The following is a 16211-nucleotide window of genomic DNA, read 5'->3' as shown; positions in this document are numbered from 1 at the left end:
GATGCCGTGTCTCTGAATGGGTATCTATTACTCTGTGTTTGTTTGTGTAAGCTTGAAAATTCATAGATCTGGAGGAGAGAGAGAGTCAACGTGTCCGGAGGGAGTTGCTTGTGTGAGAGGCGTGTGTGCGTGCATGTCCTTGTGCACCGCTCTGCACTTACGCATCTGTGTGTGAGCGAGTGTGTGTTTGTGTTTGTGTGTGTGAGGTAGGGAGGGAGCGGGGGGATTGGGGAGGGGGGAGTGGGGAGTGGGGGAGGAGGCAGTTGAGGGAGCTCACAGACGGAGGCTGTGGATTTTACACAGCCTGAGGATCAAAGCCACAGCAAGCCCAAAGGTGATTAACCTCCCAGCCATTCTGACCACAACACTGCTGCTCCTCTTTCATATTTCATTAACACAACGGTCTGCTATCAGCACAATTCATTGCATATCCATCTATTTGCCATTGTTGCAGTAATTCCCGAATATCCTCCCCTTCACACAATAAGTGATCCAGTACAAATTGTGAAATCACAAAGCTAAACTTTTGCATCTTTAACAGAATACTACCCAAATTATTCAGTGTGCAAAAAATGAAAAATGCAATTTTATGAATTGTATGCAGGTTTGAAATGATATAATACTAGGGGTAAATAAAAAATAAAATAAAAAAGAAACAGGTAACATTATGTATGAAATGTTAGTACTGAATTAAAAAACATGCAGGAAGTGGTCACATTTCATAAAATAGCGGGTGGCAAGCAGCTCTATTGTGACGGATTTATTCCTCTTGAGTTGGAACATGCAGGGGAGTCGTCTCTTCTGTGTGCGTACGGAAAAGAGCAGCGCTTGGCAGAGATTGCTGATATATGCTCTTTTTTCCCCTCCTCGCTGGAACACTGCAACGCAATGCGGATACTGAGTGTCTGAGCCACTAGCCAGACACACTGGGGGACAGAGGGGGGTGGGGTGGGGGCTGGTTGGGGGGTTTGCAGAGAGGGAGAGGAGGCGGTAAGCAAGTTCACATCCAGCCTCGTGCTTCAGGACACACTGATACTAGCGTCTGGGCACGCTGTCATTATCTACCATGACTACAGAGAGCAGCAGGCGCGTTCACTTTGGAGATTGAATGAATGCACACGGAGGACTAATTTAAAAACTAGAAACTTTTTGCCACAAAATGCTTTATATTTATACAATATGTAATCAAACCATTACGACTTCAATCAAAAGCCAAGGTTATCACATATTGCAGTTTAAATTTCATATTTTCAAACTGATGAAGCAGGGCATCTGGATGTTTTACTTTACAGACAGAAAAAATGACCCCTGATTAAATTAATTAAATAGGAGTTCTCCATAAGTCTGTTTTCCTGGTTTTAATGTTTTAATGTCATAGTCCAGTGCAACGCCGCCTAAAGAGGTGTGAGGGTTTTTTTCTGCACGGGGTGCTAAAAATGCACAGAAGCAAACCGCTATTGATAGTTGGCTCTATACCCCGTCGGACTGCACCAAATAACATATGAAAGAGCACTGCAGAGCAAGGTGGGTATATTGATGTCTGCATTAGCTGGACCTCAACAGCAAAACCTCATTACTATTTCAGAGGAATTAGATTTAAAGTCACTGCAGAAACTGTGTTGTTTGCTTGTTTTTATATTATAATTATGGATTGGACATTTGTTGAAATTATTTTAGATTTGATAATGGATGTGGTCTCTATGGTAGTGAGTGATAGAGCAGCTCTTTTGTTCACCAGCGCAAAAGACATCCATTAGATCTTTAAAAGAACTAAAACATGTTTCCAATGTATGAGACACATACAGAGAGAACAAAGAGGGAACATGCTGGTGTACACCTCTATACAAGTAGGACCTTCATTGTATATGAATAATGATAATAATACATTATTAAAAACCCTAAAAAACGTAAGGTTTGACAACTTGTGTTCAGGTCCGTCTTTGAACTTACCACTTCAAGAGGCATAAAGAGCGATGTCCTTCGTCTGAAGTCTGGGTGACACCGCAGGGAAAGCTAGAAGGTTGTACAGTTATCTCCAGGCTGTTTATGATGCGAAACCATACAACCAACTACCTCACACTGCAGAGCACCGGAGCGTTGGAGCATCGTCTTCTTCTTCTTCTTCTTCTTCTTCTTCCATGCAGAGTCTTCTGTGTCTTTTACTTCTGTCTGTCTTTGTCTGTCATCTGTCGCTGCCTTACGCCTCATTTCATTTGGGGGGATTACCACGTTATAGAAAATGATAGGAAAAACCTTGTCAGTGGCGACAAGATTAAAGTGTAATACTGTGATACTGTTGCAATTTAAAGAAATAACAGCAGACTGGCTAACCGACCGCACTAGAAGCCTTTCTGTGGACATGTCTCCCTCTTGTGGGTATACTCAGTACATAGACCACCCCCACCCCCCACCACAGGCCAAGGCAGACCGTTACTGTCTCTGAAAACAAAGACAAGCACTTAACCTGCAGTTGCTTACTGTAGGCGTCTGCCTGACCTACTTCTGCAACTGGAGCTGGTGCAATCTTTCTTATCCTCAAAGACTCGATTCAGCTCTACTGAGCAAACTTCATTGTCTTCCTGAGGTTAAAGTCGAATACTCCTCTTCTGTTTTCATTTTACTGAACCAATAGTTAGATTCCAAGCGTGTCACGGTGTCTGAAGAAGGCTGATATTAAATATCATACCTCTTTTTCTCTTGGTAGTATATTAACGCAAGACATTTGAACACAAACATTCTTAAGTTATATTTAAGTTTCTTTGTCATTATCTTTATATCTGTCAGTTGTTTTTTCAATGCAACATTTTGCCAATAAAATGTCACGTCATAGTGAAAACCGCAGCTCAGGGTGACATCCTCAAACTGCGTGTTTTGGTCTGAACAACCAAACACATTTAGCCATCATTTGAAACAAAGAAAAGTAGCAAACAATCACGATGGAGAATTGGAACAGCAAATGTTCGGCATTGTTGCTTAAAAAGGGACTAAAACGATTGATTTATTAATTAACTAATAGTTTCATCTATGGAATATATGATATAATATGTTATTTTAAACATGTATCATGTATGCTAACGCTAACATGTATGCTAAAGTATCTGTTAAAAACATTCATGTGAAGTATGAAGAATACTAACTCTAATAATAGAATAGTTTTCTACTGCCTTTTCATTACTTTGGAGTTATTCAATTTATATCACTCACTGCACTGTAACTACACCGTATAAGCCATATTTATAATATCATAATGTATCGGTTTTTCAAATCTTTTAATGATGCTATAATTTTTTATATTGACTTGTGTTTTTTTTGATCTTGTCTTAATGGCTTTTTTATGTTGGGCACTTTGAATTGCTTGTTGTTGCAAGGTGCTATAAAAACAAATGGTCTCCCTTGCCTATGCTTCAATTCAAGTGATTGTCAGGTTGTCTGAAACACCTTCATCAGAGGCCTTTTCGGAGGGACTTTTGCACATAAAATGTTAATTTTATTAAACAATCCAGCAATCATGTGGACATGTGTGCAGAGTTGTGAAGTAGGAAGGGTCTGAATTCTCTGAAGTTATTTTATTACCGGAGAGAAGGTGCCACTTTTTGCTTGTCTTAAGTGTACAACACGCGATCTCCGTTTTGAACATGAAACACTTTCTTCCTGTTTCATTTTAAGTCTTCTGAGACCGTTATCCTGAACCTGATAGGCAAGTTAAAGTTATCTCCCTCTCTTCTCTTTCCACTGTGACACAAGGTACAAAATACTCTTTGAAAAGCTGCGATACTTAAAAGGGATAACTGACTTTCCGGGGCAGGATCATCATCCAGCGTTACCCTAACAGAGTACGCGAACAACACGTCACTGCCCTCAGGTCTTTGATATTAACAAGGGCAAAACAGTGCCACAGATGCAAAGCACCCTGCAGAGTTCAGCAGTGCTGCAGAGGGAACAGTAATGACCACGTCTCCTCTCAGCCACAGATTGCTCAATATGAGTGAGTGCATGAATCAACTAGAAGAATGAATGATTTTCTGTTGTTAAAACGTTGCATTTTCTAACTGTAAATAAAGATAACTGTAATATTTTATCCAGATTGTGTGCCGTTAATGTTGATGTACTTTTGGTCTCATCGGAATTCCAGGAATGGTGGCAGATATCTCGACACATGAAAACATTATCAGCTGATTTGCACTGTTTCATAAGGTACATTCTGGGTAATGCATAAATTGGTGCATTGGGGAGCAGTTTCCAATACAAAGAGAGGATCTAATGGGTGAGTAATTGGCTGGCAATTTGGAGTAACAGCACAATCCAGTCTATCTCTCTTAATACTCCATAAATAATGAGGCGCACCCCACACATTCAACATCTCGCTGAGGTGATCTCCTGCAAAAGCAGAAAATTGGCTGTTGTTAGCAGTCAATGGCTGTGTTTTGACACTCCTCCTGTGTGCCTCAATGACTCATTGATTACTTGACAGCTGCTGTGCAACTGAGTTGCTTGGCCTCCTATTCAGCTTGGTCAATGCACCAAAACTACAACCCTTGAAGTCTTGTATGACTGGAACCTCCCTGTTTAAAGGACTCTAAACACAAAAGTGGAAGGACCCGACTCCTCAAAAGGGAACTCACTCTATTACCTGCCAGGACCATAACTGCATTTTTATAATGTACTGCATAGCACGTGTACAAGATGATGAATGGCTGTGTTGGGTCTTGTTCAACTTACATGATGGGCATAACATATATTTGTAATCAGTCTCAACTTGTAATAGAGCTAAAGATTTAACAGTTCACAATGATTAAAAACCAGCCAACTAAGTGTGAACTTCAAAAGGTACGGCAGCACCATATGCTTAATAGAGACATAGATCTTTTTTTCATTGGCCAGCTTCCAAACACAAACCCATTCACCTCGCCTCTCTCCACTGCCTCTGCCTCTGCTAAAAGCCCACCCTCCGCCTACCCTTCATTTCTTTCCTTTGACCTCTTATTCGCCCTCCGTCACTGAACATTTCGGGCCTCAAAATCCTTTACAAGTATTTTTTATTTTTTTTCTTAGACAATCTCCCTGTTCATACCATCTAAGTCTCCCCCCTTGATGCCCTTGATTCTGCTCCTCCCCTTTTTAAACCTCTCTCACCATCTCATTCGCAGTCGGATCACGCATGAATGCGGCATGGTTGTGCCAATACCAGCTCTTTGCCAATCTGCCTGGGTGTGTTTGTGTGCCAATGTGAGTCTGGTGGGAAGCCCCTACATGGGAGGCCAGGGTTGTGCATAAGCCCAGAGCCGGGCTGGAGTCGGGTCAGGTGAAGCTTTGTGGGGATTACAGTTTGGCCTATTGAGAAAGTGAAAACAAATTAATCAAGTTGAGCTAAAGTATATATCTCGGTACGCCTAAATCACCAAATATCGATGAACCTGAAAATTTAAAGAAAACTGGTCATGTCCCCCGCTGCAATCCAATAATCCCAAAGATATTTATTCAGTGACATTATTTTATCAAAACAACGACGTGTAAATAGCTAAAGTAAGCCTTAGCCGTCACTCATGGCAACATTAGTGTCCAAAGTTTTTGACGGCATCAAAATTTGGCCCGTGGCAAAAGTTTAATATTGCATCTAAGTATATGTATTTTTTATGAAATAAGCCAAAATTGCCCCAATGATAATAAATGTAATAAGTAACATTTAAGTGGCTTAATTAATTACAACCAGTTTATACATCAGGCTTGTAAAAGTGTTTATTTAAACCTCTTAAATGATATTTGGCGGGAGTTCAGTTTGTAAATTAATTTGTTACTTTTAATTTTTTTTATTTGTTAAATTGTTACTCGAAAAATGACTCCAGGGATATGGATTATTACGCACATGAGCATCATGGTTTAATCATGCATAACAAACGGCTGACACAATACTGAGAAATAACAGTCGTTACTGCTAAAACCCTCAAATAATAATTTTGTTCTATCATTTGAGGAAAATATCCACTGCATATGTTTCCTGTTTTGTATGAAAAACTATGAAGACGACTACAAAATCTCGACAATTGTTCAGGTTCTTTGCTTCTTTGACAAGAGGGCTTACGATTTTGATCCATCTTTTGAATCGAGACTTAAGGCACATAAATTATAATAATCTTATTCAAGAAAGAACGGTTAATTTCTTTGTAATAATTAGAGATATTTACTGAAATCAAGCACTCGGAACGAGACCTTTTTTTCAATTGAAGAAAACGTTTTCTATACGACGATTAGACAAAAGACTTCAGGTGACTCTCCACCACTCATTGTCTTTGAGAAGTGACGCACTGACACTACGGCGCCACCCCAACAATGTCGGGGCGCAGAGGAGTGAAATCTGCCCAGTGACAACAAATAAACTGTTAACCGCAGCTATGAATCGTCTGGCGAGTGCCAGACGACAGGAACGCAGGCCTCAGACAGCAATTCTAAAACTCTGGGTCCAGGACTGCTGATGGTCCGCTCGATTATACAGAAGAGCACACTGTGTAGGAAAAAACTATTGTTTCTTAATTAAGATTAAGCTAAGATAAACGTAAACTACACTGATGAGAAATAACTAATATATGGATAGACAAACACATCAATACACGGAAAACAACAGTTTGATCATTACTTTACCAATTGTATTTTTAAGAAGTAATCAAAAGACTAGGAAGGAAGACTAAGACTACATGCTTCTCCCCTGTTCCCCTCAAAACTTGATCTGACAATGTGTAACAAGGACTTGGAGATGAGATCCATGTGGATACTAATGCACCTCTTCAGTCAGAGGACAGCTCTGTGCAAGGCCAGGATAAGTATCCACGACTCAGAGACCATAAATCATTAGTTCTCTCAAGATAGAATGAGATTCTGTGGTGCAATTTCTCCCAAACCCCCCTATTTCGCTCTCCCCGTACCTTATTTACAAAGGCAGAAAATGTTGCCATGGGAACACACTACCAGGCAACCTCAGCGGCTTGGCATGATGCCCAATGGTTGCTAGGGCACTGTTGGTAATGGCTATTGGGTAGTGTCGGACAGTTTATGTGTGCATGATGTCTGTATATATGTGTGCATGAGTAGGAGAGAGGAAAGTGTGTATCTGTGTGTGAACGAAAAAGAGAGAGAGCACTGCTAATCATGGGAGCAGTTATGTGAGTCCCATATGCAATTTTCTTAAATTATATACATGACGGATCTCTGATTTAGTCTTCTTTGTGTGTGTGATTGCTAACAGTCAGTAACTAGTCTGTGTATAGTGGCTGAGATATTACAACGTTGAATGTTAAAATGTTAAAATGCATCGTCAATAAGAAGAACCTTGTGTTTTTATGATGAGAGCACAAATTAAAGAGACAGGAGCAGACAGAAAGAGACTGTCAGAGAAGAAAAAGAGGCTCAGAAACATGGTAATTCTAGCGTCTCTGTATACTTGGAGCTGACGCTCACCATCTCTCGCTGTGATCTCTCAAGCTGTTTGCTCTCTCTTTCATTTCAGTCGGATTCAAAGAGTCTTTGTTGGTACAAAAAGGAAGAAACAGATGTTGCCAAAGAATTTACCTCACAAATGAGATCTAGTTTGAGGTTTTTCCCATGGCTCTCCTCTCACTGGGGAGCTTCTATGGTTGACCACGGCATTCCTGAAATCAGCAGAGCATCATGCAGATTATTAGCATACCACAGGATAGGAAGGGGAACATCAATAAACACATTGAGCCATGAAGTTGGGATAAGTAAATAAATAAAGTCAGCCACCCAGACACAACCTTATCTGGGCTTTTATCCAGGCCACAAAAACACGTAGTGCCGTTTTCGGCAAAAAACTAGGAGAATACTAGGAGATAATTAAACTGCAATGGACCAATCCCTGATTAGAGATGAGGCACTTGGCAGCACAAAGAAATGAAGAGAAAAGCAAGCATTTATGACAGGCATCGTGTGCGGAGCATGACATGGATTAACAAAGTGGGAGATAATGGTGAGAATGAATACAGGGCCATCAACAATGTATGAATGAGAGAGGGTGGTACAAAAATACATGTAGAGCCGAGACGGTTAAAGTCAACGGTGATGAATAATACATTAATAATGCTGGAAAACACAGTTCGACATCATAAATTAAACAGCAGTGCGCCAAACAAATGCAATAATTATGACACTGGAATACAATGAAAGACAACAGAGACGCAGATGTGAGGCTTTTGTGTTGGTGTGTGCTCATTAATTCTCACATGTGTACATGCACGTATATATAGGCCTCTGTGTTCCTGTCTGCATGCACTTAGGGAGAGCGAGTATTGCCTGTGGTGCATCTTATCTAATTTTATCGAGAGGAAACAGCCTCTCCCCCTTGCCTCTTCCCCCCCGGCCCTTTGAACTTAAGCCGCTGCTGGAGATGTAGTCTGACTGAGCACAGCGTGTCCTGAAAGGAGGTCAGAGGGCAGGAGAAACAGTCTGGTGTCATGGCAACTTGATGTCACCGACCCAAAAATTGGAGTGGCTGGTGGGGCCGCAAGAAAGGTTGTCACATCTTAGTGAAGAGAGAGCATGACTGAACTAAACATTGAACCTTAAAGGATAATGCTGGTGATATTCTTCTAACTTCCCATGAAAAGACCAAAACCAACTATGAATTGACCTTAGTGACGATCGGTATTTCCGTTGTAGCTACAGCCTAAAATCTTATTTATTCTTCTAATTCACATTGTTGTCTACAGTGCAGAAGATCTCATTGCTACATTTGTCTGTATTCCTTGCGATGCCGTGCTTGGAAAGCCCGTCAATGAACATAGTGGACCCTTAAACTTGACAGACTTCATTCGCTAATCTTTTTTTGAAGACAATGGACGGATTTTTTTAAAATACACAATTGCTGTCACAAATGACACCTCGGCTCACTTTGAACAATTGACATTTGTTGTGCTAATAACTCGTAGTACAATTGAGAAAACCTGAGAAATGAACTGCAGCTGTAATTGTGTCGCCTGCCCTAGACTGCCTGTGTTTTCATCTTACTGCTGAGGTGTTGGATCAATATGGAATCCAGGTTCCTTTGTATGTCATTAGCGTGTCTGATGCTGGAGCTGGGACCTCTCCAAACCTTTGTCTTTGCCCCCTCTGACATGAAGAGTGTGCCACTGCGGGTGTGTCTGTCTGCTGTCTGTGTGTTTGCGTGCACATTAACCTTTAAATCACTATAATAGGTTGGTAAATGAGCGTTTTGAGCCTTTTTCCTTTGTGCATGTGTGTGTGTGTGTGTGTGTGTGTGTGGACATGTGAGACTTTCCAGATGCGCATGTGCTGCATCTGCACGGGTGCGTGTCTGAGGCTTGTGTGCGCATAGTGTGTGTCCTCGTGTTTGTTCAATGCGGCAGAGGGTGGAGTGGCAGATCAATAGGAAACAAATGAATTCAGATCAATATTAAACCAGGGAGTGAAGGAGAGAGAAGGAGAGACTGAAAGCGAGTGAGTGGGGTGATGCACCATAGAAGAGGAGATGGGGGAGGGGTGATGGAGGGTTGGAGAGGTGATGTGTTACCAGCAGCACAGCGACTAACTGTACACTTGGGAAAGACCACTCATTCCTACAACTAAAACCTCAGTGATTTGAGGTCATTGACGGTTAAAACAGATGGTTAAGCGAGGTAGAGAGAAAACACAGAGAGAGACAGGTGAGCAGCGATACACCGGAGACGAGTCCGGCATTTCTGCATCACCGGTGGTGTTAAGTGAGACTGGACGGTGCTTCTTTTTCTTCAATTAATATTATAACATGTTTTGTATCTCTATAGACCCTTTCTCTGTTAAATAAAGTTACATATTTGTTCTCTTTGTTTTATTTTTTATAAAATGAAAAGCCCTTTAAATGGTGCTTTAAAAAAAATGATGCCTGAATAAAATAATTTACCTCTTTTTATAACTTATTTTGTAATTCCCATTTCCACTCCACATTTACAATATTTGTCATGCTTCATGGAGCTGGCAATAATCTAATTGTTTTCTAACATTAGAGCATTTTAGTATTATAGTGTTGATGGCTGTGAATAAACATTCATTGTCAACTTTTAGTCTTCACTTCTATTCCTAATCTCAGACTACTGAGGATATCGTTGTCTTTCCACTTAAACTCCCAGTTGAAACTTGACATTTCCAGCCAAACCTGTAAGGCACGCTCAGATGAGAGTGGGGTGGACTTCTCATTGCTTTCCTGCAAGGTTTGGACAATATTAACTATCAAACAATCTTAATCAATGTTAACAAATGATACAAAAAGTGATCTTCATTGTCGAGGAATGTATTGATGATTTTCTCCATCAACCAATTTAGTTTTGTCAATATGTGAGCTGAAGATGACGTCTTCAAATAGCCTTTTTTCCCTAACCAAAACCAAAAATCTAAAGATATTCAGTTTACAAATATATGAAACAAGGAAAGGTTGAAATGTATAACATTTGAGAAGCTAAAATGTGTTAAAATAATTATTGTAGCTTGTAGTAGCTGCATATTTTATACTGATTAATCAGTTAATAGTTTCAGCTCTAAATGCTCGGTTTCAATGTGGGAAAAGATTCTTGGTAAAAAATTGTCAATTGAATGTTTTCCTGTCTAGCGCTGAAACATGATATAACGGTCAACTTTAATGGTCTAGACTGCGATTGAGAAATCCCGAGAGATTTGATCGAGTATCAAATTTCTGTTGTTGAGAATGTTATTTTGAGCTGAGCAATACATAGGAGATGGATTACAGCAGTGTCGGTATTAGCCTCTCGGACTTTTACCGTTATGAAAGCTGCAGTCTCCCCCTCTGGCAGTGAGAGTAATTACACAAACACTGTCTCAGCGTGCTCAAGACCAATGCCTGGAGGTGTGTTTGCCGCATCTCCCTCGCCCCCGGGAACGTTTGTCCTCGCTGTCAGTCTCTTTTTCTTTTTTTATACTTTAATCACTCCTCTGAACACTGAATTTCTCATTTATATCTGGAGCATCCACTTTTGTTTCCGCCTTAGCCCTAGCTACTGCTCCGTCACACGGTCTCTCACTATGGTTGATTTATTTATTTATACCTATTACATATGTTGATGTCTTTTGCTAAATTGACTTTATAACCTATCCTTCATTATCTCAATTCAAGGTAATCAGCATTTGCTCATTGGAGAGATATATCATACCTATGCTGAAATCTATTTTGCAAGATTTTCTTGCTTCGGAGTTTCGCCTTGAACTTACAAACAGGATTGCTGAACGTTGAGTATCTGCTCGGCAATGAGATCAAAGAAATCAAGAGCCATTTGGGAGTCGGAACTGAATGAGACTTTGAAGTGATAGTGGCGAAAACAAACACATGTCATGGATGCTGAGTGCTCCTTAACGGGCACTCTCCACTTCCAGCACAAGGTTCCTCGGCTCTTGAGATGGATTTCAATGATGAATGCCTCAGTTGACTTTAAGTGCAGTATCTCTGAAGGGAAAAGTATGCATGCTATAAGTGATATTGTTTAATTGAAGAGATACATATAGCAATGCATTCCCCAGAATTCCCTATTTGGCCTTGAAAGAGAAGCATAAAGGGCGGTGGGGACACTGAATACTATCACACAGTTGTTAAATGGCAGTTAAATGTGCTTTGTATATATTTGAAGAAAATCCCATGAAATATAACGGGCACTTTAATTTCAACATGTAAACTATAATCTGATTAGGTTTTCTTTTATTGTGAGCAGTTGCTATTTTTACTATTCTGGTGGGAAATCTGGCTTCACTAATAATTTACAGTACATATGCATTCTTTACTTCATATGCAGCGAAGCAACAATGTTTGTAGTTGCTAGATCTTAGATCATACATCATATTGTCTTTCAATATGTTTCTCTGTGCAACACCTGAAATGCAACAGCCTACACGTGTACCCTGTATTGCCTGTAACTGCAAAAATGGCTTGTTTGGTCTGTGCAAAACTAAAGATATTCAAATAGCTATAACATCAGTGTAATACAGCTGTAACCATGTGTTGCATTCTTCCTTGATAAGGGACATACACCTTAGATTGATAATCAATATAGTTGTCTACGGTATATCAAGGTTTCTTTGTTTCAAAGACTCATTTTCTTTGATAGAGGAAGTAAAACCAACAGAGAGACAGACAGTGAGCGATACCTGAGGCAATGATGTAGAACATCAACTCCAACCAGACAGTCTGCTATAAAAAAAAAGAAGCATGGAGAGGCAAACATGACCATGTCTCTCAGCTTTAATCTGAAAGCCTCCCCTCCTCTCTTTCTCTATCTGTCTCCCTTTGTCTCTCTGCCTCTCTCTCTCTCTCTGTCCCCCTGAGCAGTGTTCTGTGTGCTCCATCCCCGCCTCTCTCCATCTCCCTGCCTCTAATGTGCTTTGGCGTGTGTTACCCACGGGTGCTTGCTTGCCGCTGCCGCCATCCTAAAGCCGGGTCACGGGGGGCAGCTGAAGCGGCGCGATGCTGTCTGTGACATCATCAGTCACTGCTATTACTCACGTCTCACCTCCCCTCCCTGTCTGAAACGGCCAGGGCTTTAGGGGCTTGATAGCAGGCCGAGCGAACACACTCACAGAGTTGCACACATGGTGTCAGAGATTAATAAAATAGCATTTGAAAAGCTTTATTCGAGAATTATCTGGAAATCCAATTTGGAGATTTTTGTTAATTAAAATAGTTCAGACTCACACATAGTTGAGAATTAAATTATTTTATCGGAACATGTATTTCATTACAAGCTATAACTTTGTCATAGTGTCTGAAATATTGAATATCTTTTATGGAACTAAACTCTTCACTTAATGATTCAGTTTTAACCTTAAACGGACGGCAAGATGAGCATGACATTACAGTTAATAATTTAACATGACAGAGTAGTTATTATGGTATGGTTTCAATCACAGTAAAGTGTGTTAAACCTTAATATGTATGGTATATGTATTGGGACTGCAACTAAAAAACATTTCTATTTGTCCATTTATTTTTCAATTAATCCAAAAAGAAAGAAAGAACCAAAAAAAGGAAGAACCAAAAAAATGTCACATTTAAAAGGCTGAAACCAGATAATGTTTCATTAAAAAATTTATAATTTTCCTGTCTATCAATTGTATTTTTTTAATATATTTTGTGGAATTCAAATTCCTCTTTGACCTTTATGCTCTGTAAGATGGGGATGACAGAACAGCCAATGATCCAGCACGATAGAATAGTTCAGATAGGAAAAGTGTAATAGAAAAGACTTTACTTGTTTCACAGTAAAGTGAAACAATAAACCATGAAACATGTGAGCCAGGTATTCCACGAGTAATTCATATGTGTTTGGATGTAGAGTACAGACGAACAAGATAATCTCCAGATGTGGCTGCAAATATCCCTCTGCATGGGGTGTAAGGCCCACGTTTAAGGGAGAAATGTGCTTCCATTCACTGAGCATGTGTGCTGGGTTCAGACTGTGTCAAATCGCCACATCTGCCAGCAGCGGAAACACTCCTGTACCTGGGGGTCTGTCTGTCACCCCCGCTGTCAGCCAATGAAGAGGTGAGAGTCTGCTAACTCCTTCACCCAGGAATACAGATAGCTGGTATGAAAGACCTTGGCCTGTATGTTGGGAACGCAGCCCATAAATCATACATGACCAGCACTACCAGGCACCATATGCACAGCACTGCATTAATAACAAGCATGCCAGTGTCATATACCCAAACATATAAAAGAATGTATACGTCTGCTTTTTCTTTGGTCTCACTCCCCTGTACTCCCGCCATGTCCTCTTGAAAGCAACTGCAGCACTGAACTCAATGTGCCACAGAAAAAGACAATGAGAGGGAGACACACACACACACAAAAAGATAGGAAGTTGAAGGGTTGGAGAATGGATGAACCACAATGACAGAATAATGACGTTTGGAGCATTGACACCTGAGGGCATTCATATTTGAAGACGAAAAACACGAACGTCAAGTGCAAGGGGACAAATAAAAGGCAGAACGAGGAGTGGAAAAAAACATGCGGCAAAGTAGGACAGCAAGATACACGGCGTGACTGAAGGACAGATTAACTAAAAGAGTCACGAGAGAGAGAGACAGACAAACAAAGAGCGGGCAGAGAGAACAAAAGATGAAATGATGTCAAGGAAGAGAGTGGAAGGGGAGAAAAAGAAGGACAGATTTGGAGCCAGAAAGAGAAAAGCGATGAGAGAGAGAGAGAGAAAGGCAGGCAGGCAGAATTAGACAAAGATAGAGGAGGGCAATGCGCATGCTAAAATAGGTGGCAGCCTCTCGTCAGCGCAGTGACCTAGTCGCGTAAGACTGAGGAATTCTCCCTGTCGACCCGAACACATTCCTCCGGTCCTCAGGCGTTAACCCATGCCACACCACCATACTGTACTGCAGTGGCCGACGGAAAATATCACCAACAATCTTCAATGTACCAATGCTACCGGCCCTCCGCAGATTAGGAATCAGCGCTAACGTTTCCCACTTTGAATGTGTGCTGCGAATGAGTCTGGAAATTGAATTGATGACCTTGGGTTCTTTTACAGAGCTAATTCTGATTGTGGAAGCAAACTGCTTCAACAGGAACATCAGGTAAAGAGCGCACAGCTCAACCAGCTTTGAATCAACGGTCTGTGAGCGCATGGGGCCCTGCAAAAACACATTGTGAAAATATCAGGGCAAGAAGGGCTCTATTGTGTCGCAGAGGCAGAATGTAGCTCTTATTCTCCTGCTGCTGGACCGGGGGCATCGGGGTGACATCAGCACAAAGACAAAAATGTAATGTGAGGCATCTCCAAAGAGAGCTTCTAGGTTAGACCACAGACCGCTCTTTATACCCGTACTCTCTCACTTTTCAGCAAAATCTGATAATCGGGACGTGACCAACAGATGACCCTTCCACTTGTTGCTTACTGACATAAGTCGCGGCCAGCAGTGTGACACCAAACTAACTCGAACAGGCGCGCCGGCAAAATGAAAGATTGTCTGCTAGCTGCTTTCTCGTCTGATGGTGCATCGACGTTTCGATCGGGCCACAGACTAAAATGGCTGACCAAGTGTTCCTGACTGCTGAGTGCCATTAAGCAAAACTCTATTAAGTAACCACTTGTTTTGACTCAATCTTTATATACAGTACAGGATCTGTTGCTTATTCTGGACCCTCGTTAAATTAAATAAATGTAAAGTAAATCTTTCCTTACCTGATCAAAATCACGTCTTCAATGAAAAAGTTCAGGTTCTCTCAGAGGCTGAACCTGAAAAACAGACATACATATACATTACTTGCACTGTAATTACTTTAAGAATTGTAGGTATTCTGTAAAATGTGATTTATTGGATGGAAGTTATGCACTGATTCTGGATTATTGGTCTTTTGTCTGTTAGCTAGCCAAGATCCAAGCCCATTCTTCACTCAAATTCACAACCATATTTCAAGATCTTTTTAATCCTCCTTTTTACAACACACCTGATTGTTGCAGGCATTTCATTGTACTATTCATATTTCACACCAGGCCTGTTGGGCTGTTGTACTCGCTCTAGTCAGTTTCCAGCTGGGAAAACACAAATTCAGCAGCACAAATGTAAACCCGCTACACACAATGACAGCTTGCAAGGGAATTCCTGAGGTCTGTTCGATCCATTAATGTATGCTGCGGTTGAATGTCATCAATTATGAATGAGAAACATGTGAAATTCACAGAGAGCTGGGAGAGAATCATGGGTCTTGGCTGTTGGACGGAAGTACCGTGAAATGTGTAACACAATGTGTGAAGTATATTAGGCAATCGCACATCTTTTAAGCAAACCCATTCTTAAATTAGAGGATGATTTCAACCAGAGATGAGTATTTTGGGTAAATGAAGGACATGGATAAGTATTTAGCTGAGACAGGAGGAGTTTAGTTTAATTACACAGGAACGTACATACGGTTTGAAAAGGAGACAGCCTGCAGCAAACCCGCTCCTACTATAGGTGGAGTTACTATTTTTCTTCAGTCTTTAGGTGTCAGGCGCTTTAGTCCATATGTGTGTGAATACTGAAGTATCCTTAAGCAGCCGGGGCCTCTTCCCCTTTAAGGCCCAGAGTGTGTTGACCCTGCCAGTGAGTTCATACCATAAGCAGACCCATATAGCTTCTCCTCTAGAGGCTCTGCTCACAACCCTGCTGAGCTGCGGCCTCAGTTATGTAAGATTACATAACACCAGGTC

The sequence above is a fragment of the Cyclopterus lumpus genome, chromosome 11 (assembly GCF_009769545.1).
Source record: "Cyclopterus lumpus isolate fCycLum1 chromosome 11, fCycLum1.pri, whole genome shotgun sequence".
Lineage (NCBI taxonomy): Eukaryota > Metazoa > Chordata > Actinopteri > Perciformes > Cyclopteridae > Cyclopterus > Cyclopterus lumpus.
This window is presented reverse-complemented; position numbering follows the sequence as displayed.